Source organism: Macaca nemestrina, chromosome 10 (assembly GCF_043159975.1).
Source record: "Macaca nemestrina isolate mMacNem1 chromosome 10, mMacNem.hap1, whole genome shotgun sequence".
Classification (NCBI taxonomy): Eukaryota; Metazoa; Chordata; class Mammalia; order Primates; family Cercopithecidae; genus Macaca; species Macaca nemestrina.
Window position 1 is genome coordinate 40,544,710 of NC_092134.1, and position 7,720 is coordinate 40,552,429.

Sequence of the window (7,720 nt, forward strand, 5' to 3'; positions counted from 1 at the left end):
TTTATCCCAAGTCTTACCATACTTTTTTCTTATATATATATTATATATATATATATATAATTTCAAGTATATAGAATATATATGTGTCTGTGTGTGTGTATGTATTTCCATTTGCAGATTTAGCAGTATACTGGAACAAAACCAAAACAGGATCTGCTATTGAATGTTTTTATCAGCTAGTGCTGGGGAGAATGATTGGCAAACTGAATTGCAGTAGTAGTATTAAAATTCATGAACCGAAGAATTACCAATGTGTAATATTCAAAAATGCAGTGGATGCTAAGTATCTTTGACACATTCCTTAAAGCTTTAACCATCTTGGGGAAAAAATGTTAGAAGTCTGTCAGGAACATATTGGATTTTCCTAAAGCATATGGTGATGAAATAGTATATCATTTTATGAGAAAATATTGTCATACTGGCTTCCTGGCCCAACATGTCATAGTCATTTTATATTTCTATTTTGTAGTGATCTTTCTTTTGTGCTCTTTATTTTAGAATGAATTTCTTCCCTGGTCTTGGAAGAATGTCATTGTTTCACCCCCTCTCTCTTTTGTCCATTTCTTTGTTTTTATTCTTCCTCCAAGAGCCTTTGGTTCTCTAAATTAGTTTTTCTACTGTGTTTCAAGACTGAGAGGTGTGTGCTTTGATCAAATTTTTGTTTCGAGGACACTAAGAGTGTTTATCTTCCCTTTCTCCACTCCATGGTTTGTTCGCTGCTGCTGTTTCATCCTCTTTCTGAAGTACTTGCTTTCGTCCCAGACCTGACTGGATTGCACTAATGGAAATGGTTATTCTCTAGCTTGCATTCGAAAAAAAATATCCATTTTTTATTTCAAGAGAGGATGATGGACACACACAAAAAATGTATGCCACTGGGGTCTTTTACCACATGTTCTGTTTGGTCCCGTTGGGCTCTTTCAAAACATTGAGCATGTTCCCAGAATTGGTCAAAACCACATTGCCCAGTTGCAGGCAAAGCTATGGCTTGGCATCCTCTGCGAGTGGCTGGTTGGTAGGCTTAATTTCCAAATTCCTGGAACCGTCATATTAATCTGTATTTTAAGGCAATGAAGGAGCAATACCTCCTTCTCTGAGGGCTTTTGTTGTCTTAGAGTTTCAGAGGCCATGTGGGCATTTCTAGTTGGCTGTGAATTTTAACAGCCAACTATGTATACTCTCTTAAGACCTGGTGAGCTTGGATAAATTGTCCCTCAACAGAGCTCTTTACTTGAGGCAGCTATGATGCATCATCTCCCTCTGTAGCACACTTCACCTGGTCTACATCCTTCCTGGTTGTTGGAGAAAGACAAGACGGAAGCATGAAGTTTCAGTCTGTGCAGGGCAGTTAGAAACCGTGTGTCAGACAAACATTCCCTACAAGCCAATAAATTTTCAGAGGAATTGTTTACATATGAGCCATCTAAAAATACTATTTAAAAAATCTATAAACATTATTTAAAAAATATTAAGTGAGCACATTTTGGAGGAGATATTTGACAATGAAGAGACAAAATAAAATGGTATTCATTCAAACCCACTCATGACTCACATTGGAAATGTTGTTGATTTGTTTTTTATTTTAGAGATTTCTATAGATGACAGAAACTTGCTATAAAGTCACAACTTCTCTTTGTAAACAAAGTTAGCAGAAATGAAAATATTCTCTGAAACTACCCTCTAGTGCAGAACGACCACCAACCAAAATCCAGGATGAGAGTCAATTACAGATGGTATCATTGAAGTAGGATGGGCAAGAATGGGAAACATGGGTTTCTTAGAAATGTATACATAAAATAAAAGGGTACTAAGCAGAACTGTGACAAGGACCCTGGCTTTCTTCTCTCTGCTCACCTTCCTTATTTATTTCCTTTTGCCTTTTCTTCCTCAGCTTCCCTGCTTTTTGCATTCAATCTGTTCTCTATGATAGTAACGAATGCATCTTTTCCTTTGCGGTTTATTCATTTGGCAGCTGAACCACTCTAAAAGTACTTAGATTGACTCATCAGTGTCATTGAAATATCTAAAATAATAGTACTGTTGGGGCAAAAATTATTTTATTTCATAAAATTTAAAAATAGTTAAATTCCACCATATTTTTTCATCTTCCATCTTAGAGCCAATTTGTTACCTCAGTTATACCCTGCTTAGAGGCCTACATGTTTCTGCTAGTGTCGATTCCTCCTTCTAGAATATTCTTTATCCCATTTCTCACCTATTGATAATCCTTCCTATTGGTTGAAGCCTAACTCAAATGTCACTTCTTCTGGAAGGCCTTCTTTCAACAGATATTAATGGAGGGCCATCTTCATGCCAACTAGTATTCTAAGGGTTGGGGACATGCAGTGAACAAGGCTCACATAGAATTTACATGCTGGGAGTTGGAGATAGCCATTGTTCAAAAACCAAACAAAGTAGATAATACAACATGTCAGGTGTTATAAGTACGATAAGGTAAAATACAGGAGATAAGGTAAAATACATGGGCTAAAAAGTGGTGGGTGAAGACCAGAGAGAAGAATATAATTCTTCCTTTTATACTTCTATAGCATATAACCCTATATAAAAATGACATACCTTTTCATACAGGAGGAAATGACATAAATGTCTTGTGTTGTAAGCTACGTGTAGACAGGAAGTTATGTAGCTTTGCATTCACCTGTGCCTTGTATACAATAGGCATATAATCAATGGGAAAAAAAATGACATCAGCACACAGGAAGCTGATGGTTTATCCACAGCACCATCAATACATGTTAGTGTCATATGATGCAAGTCATGTCAAGAAGTGGAAAAAGGGTGTCTTGTCAACAAACTGGGGAGCAAGAAATGACTATGAAGGACAGAAATCGGTCTTCCAAGGCTGGAAGTGTGTCAGTGGCAGAGGTTAGAGGAACTGATCCAAAGAGATAGGCATACAGCTGAAAGGGTGTGCTGGGAAGGATGAAGGAGGAGAGCCTAGTGGCCACATCAGTGGACCATAATAGGCATCATTGTTGATGCTAAACTAATAAAGGTCCCTCCTTCTCAGTCCCCTTGAGTGAGTCTGAGGACTCTCAAAGTCTGTGGTTTTGAATGGCACACTGAGTTTTTAGCTTTCATTTTGTACCCTTTATTTTACTGCATTAATTATCTTACATGATATTTAATGTTAAACACCATTTCCCATTAATTAAGCATCTTTTTTTGATAAACTTTTGGTAAGAGTGCTAGCAAGACCAGAGGGCTAGGAAGACCAGAAGATCAGTATTTCAGCTGTTTCCAGAAGTGTTAGGGTGGGATAGTAAGGCAGTGAGAGGTAGGCCAACAATGGGAGTATCCTGTGTAACTAATTACTAAGAAATTTGTGATAAGCTGTAGCACCACAGATCTTTAGAAATGGTTTTTCACATGAATAGGACATATGTAGAATTTACAATGTACCATGCACTATTCTAAGTGTCTTATGTTAACCCAGCCTATAAGCTAGGTTTTCCATTATGTCTATTTTACAAATGGGGAAAAAAGGAATGGAGAGATTAGGAACTTGGCCAAGATCAGTTGGTTGTACATGGGAGTGCCCAGATTAAAATCCCAGCCCTTGACCATGCTCTTAACCACCACATGATGCAGAGGCGTATTTGGTGGTGATGAAGAGAGTACTTAGGTACTATCTCCTGCTTTTTGGTTTAGGGGATTGCAATACTGATTCCTCCATTGTGCTCATCCTATTGGAATTGTACCTACACTATCAAACAATCGCATGATGTCTTGCCTGAGTCTTGCACTTTACAGTGTATAGATGCTTCCATCAACAGTCCCTGACCTTGATCTTCATAACTACCTTGGGACACAGTTTTTATTATCTCTGGCCTTCAGATAAGGCAAGGGGGAGGCCCTGTGTGGTCATTCCCAGTAAGTGGGGCAGAGCCAGGCACCTTTGGAGGGCTGTAGACTCCAATTTCCTGTGCTCTTGTCTCATTTGATCAACTTCATGAATTTATAAATTTGCCAGTTATGGGCCTAGGTAATGTTACCTTCTAACTTCAGAACAAGCCAGACTCTCCCACCATATCGGTTGATAAGTTACATAGTAGGATAGTGGTATATTCATTTTGGAGCTATGTTTAGGGATCTTCTGAAACCTGTAGTAATCCTATCTTCCACGAGTAGCCTCCTGGTCTTTCAAATTGAAAGTTATGCTGGAGAATAATCATCTATTTATCAAACTTTTTAAAAAGTAAGGTGTTTTTTTTTTTTTTTGTATTTTAAGGCAATTAGTGCCTGACCCACCCGCCCCCCCATTTTTCCTGGTATCAATGTTTGGTAGTTTTGACTACCTTTAAATATGAATGAAAAAAAGCTAAACTAAATTATGATATTTTAAGTGAATAAGTAGGGCCTTAATTTAAAAATTTATATCTACTACTAGCAAACTGAAAAGGCTTTCAAAATGACTCAAAAGCTATTTATTTCTCTTTTTCTCTCTCTCTCTCATTTTGTGAATGCTCATGAGGAGTGGATGAGGCATAGGAAATCTAAGTGATTTATTCAGGTTTTACCGACTTGGTCATAAAAATCTGGGTTCGGAGAACTAGGCTGGGAAAAGTCACACACTTTCTCTGCTTTTTTTTCCTTTTTTTTTTTTTTTTTTTTACTTCACATGAATTCTCTACTGGTTCATAAAGTTGCTAGTGTAGCTCTTACAAAGTCTCACTCATGAAATGAGGTATTGATTCTTTGTTTTTTTTCTTTTTCTCCTCCTGACTCAAATTTCCTTTTACTTCCACAGTTGGAAAAGGAAGAAATGAACTTCTGGAATCAAATGATGTAGAAAAGAAAAGACTGCAAACCAAGAAAGCTGATGTATACCAGCTTTAACTGTGACCTGATTATGATATGATATTAATTTGCAGGGAAAAAAGCTAGTCTCCTTGTATTCTAAAAACCACTATGTTAAATATGATTGATGACAAAGGATATATGTTTTTTCCAAGTCAAAATGACTCATGGCTTTTAAGTAGATAGTATAATAAACTTAAATGCTTATGTAGGCTGCTGAGTTAGGGAAGAGCATGAAGTGGGTCAGGTCTAAGAGATCATGGGGATTTCCCTGGAACTGGAGACTTGGAGAGCATATGCCCCACCCAAAGGCTGTCTGGCTATATTGCTCTAGCTGATTTCTACCAAGTGAGAATTTGGTACCTGGGTGACCTCATTTCCTGATTTTTCAACCTGGCCACCTAGATTTGCATGTGAAAGCCCCTCATTATAGGTTCATATTCACGTCCAGAGTTGGTGTCTGGCCAGCAGAGCACACATAGTGACTGACCTCAGCTTGGGAAGGGCTGGGTTTTGCCTGTAAGATAGAGACCCCTGCATATTTTTGTCATTTAATTTTATTTCAAAACCAGAAAGGACAACAATGAAGGCCTGAGAACATGGGAACAATCAATGAGACATAATTCTTCCAAAGGAGTTGTCTGTACTCAAAGACTAAAAGAAACACGGTTTTAGATGGAAGTTATAGGAAGGCACTTTATTCTTTATGCGGTAACAGTGGTGTTTGGGAAGGACAGAAAAGAGTAGACTAGACAAGCCAGTGGAAATGGGTAAAATCCTGCTCATCTTTCAAGGCCATTCTTGAACAGCATGTACTCCACAACCCATTTGCTTTAAAATCATGTGACGTCTATGCTGTCCGCCACAGATTCAGAGAGTACTGAAACAAATATTCATATTTGGAGTGATAACCAGAAATTTAATGGTAAGTTTGTCATGGATAATGGCCAATCAGAGTAGATACAGGCTTTAAAACAATAGTAAAGATATGCTGTTGTACAACAGCAAAATAAAAGATCTGTTTCTATCATTCTTTTAATGTCATAGAATTTTGTTACTCAGAGGGTAGACCTCAGACCAGCAGCATCAGCATCACCTGGGTGCTTATGAGAAATGCAGAATCCCAGGTCCCACCGCACACTTATGGAATAAAAATCGGCACCTTACCAGTCTCCAAGTGATTAATACGCACATTACAGGTTAAGAAGCGCTGTCTTGGAATACTTTGTAACTCACTTTGTCATCATCTACCAGAATCTTGCATTAAAATTAGTAATTATTTGTCATTCCTAGTAGACTATTAGTTTCCTGAGGGCAGAGGCTACATCAAAAATCCTGCTACAGTGCTTAGCATCTTGGCCATAGTAAGGATTAAAAAATTTGTATTGAATTGAATTAAAGATGATTTTAGGGCCAGGTGTGGTGGCTCACGCCTGTAATCCCAGCACTTTGGGAGGTGGAGGTGGAGGTGGGTAGATCACCTGAGGTCAGGAGTTCAAGATTGGCCTGGTCAACATAGTGAAACCCCGTTTCTAATAAAAAAAAAATACATAAAAATTAGCTGGGTGTGGTGGCACATGCCTGTAATTCCAGCTACTCGGTAGGCTGAGGCATGAGAATCACTTGAACTCAGGAGGCAGAGGCTGCCATGAGCTGAGATCACACCACTGCACTCCAGCCTGGGTGATGAAGTGAGACTCTGTCTCAAAAAAAAAATAATAATTTAAAAAAATAATGACCATAGTTACAATCAGAGTGGCTAACTTTCATTGGGAGCTTTCTATGTATTTTACAAATTGCAAACCATTATTATATTTACGTTACAGATGAGGGGTTAGGGGGTAAAAACGGTTAAGTAACTTGTGCCAGACATGAAGGGGCAGAGAGGAGTGTCAGTTTTGATGCCATACCAAGGCTTGAAATATTATCAGGCTTGGATTGGCAGGTGTGAATGAAGGAAATAAGAGAGAAAGACTGGAAGAAAATTATTTCAGTCTTGTAAGCCTTGGAGACTAGAAGACGGATGTTTTATTCTTGATGATATTGGAGGACTCATCAATAGTTGTCTTGGGATCTTGTCCCAGAGATAAAATGCTTCCTTTTACAATAGGGAATAGCTGCTGGTTAACATGTATCCTTGACCAGAAGATGGAGCACTTCAGTCTCCATGGTTTATTGATTCATCTGCCTGGAGATGAAAGGGCAAGAAAGAACATTTTTTTTTTTTTTTTTTTTGCCTGTGACAGTCATTTTGCCTTTTTTCCTAAAGAGGGGAAAGGAATTAAGAACTCGGCTAAATGTAAGAAAGATGATTGAGAGTGGGGAGAGGAAAAAGAGAGGGAGATGTCACTTGGTTTTTCATACCCTTCCAGCAGGAAGCAGAGAACTTGATATAGTCCGTGACACAGGAAGCCCTAGTAACAATTTAATGGGACCAGCAGATAGTACTATTATGGGGGTGATAGGCAGTATATAATTATTTTTAATGTGCGTGTATGCTTAGGGCTTGAAATGTACCATAGTGCTGTCAAATACTAAAGAAGGATAGATAAAATGAACAATTCCCCCTGTGGAGTGGGACAGAAACCAGCCTAAGTGTCCCACTGGGGGATAAAAATGTGAAATGAAGAGCTTAATAAAATTAGGGCTATGCAAGGGAAAGTGGAAGTCTCTCTTAATAAGCAAGCTTTGAAATATTTTAAATTGCTCTTAGGAAATCTATGAGATTATTCACAAAACATTCACATGGAAAGAATTGTCTCAAGCTACATTTCCATCCTAGTTTTAAGAACAAGATGGTGAATACTGCAGAATTTTTTGCCATCTTCTAGCAGTTAGCTTCAGGAGATATTTATTTAATTAAATGTATGTTAAGTAAAACAAACTAAACATATAAATG